The sequence below is a fragment of the Penaeus chinensis genome, chromosome 39 (genome assembly GCF_019202785.1).
Source record: "Penaeus chinensis breed Huanghai No. 1 chromosome 39, ASM1920278v2, whole genome shotgun sequence".
NCBI classification, from domain to species: Eukaryota; Metazoa; Arthropoda; class Malacostraca; order Decapoda; family Penaeidae; genus Penaeus; species Penaeus chinensis.
In genome coordinates, this window is record NC_061857.1 from 25,998,042 (window position 1) to 25,998,407 (window position 366).

Genomic DNA, 366 nt, shown 5'->3' on the forward strand with positions numbered 1-366 from the left:
TTTATACCGTTCCGTGATTATCCTTTTCACAAGAAAACTAATTACCAACAAAACTTTTCCTTCCCATCACTACAATTACCATTATAGACACAGACGCGAACGAGGACACTGGAAAATAGAATCAGTGACCAGAGGATTTACAAGATCAAACTTTCCTCTTTTTTCTCCAAACTCGAGATTGCTCTTCACAAAATCCTCACTTCGACTCTGGTTCTCCTATCACTGTTTTCTTATCTTATAGCTCTTTCTTATCTTATTAACTTAAAGAACTCTTACGGGTGACACTGACTCCTTATGAGGGCAGAGGAGGCACATAAAATCTTGGGTTTTAGCTTTTTCATTTAGATTTGTGTCGCAGGATTTTTT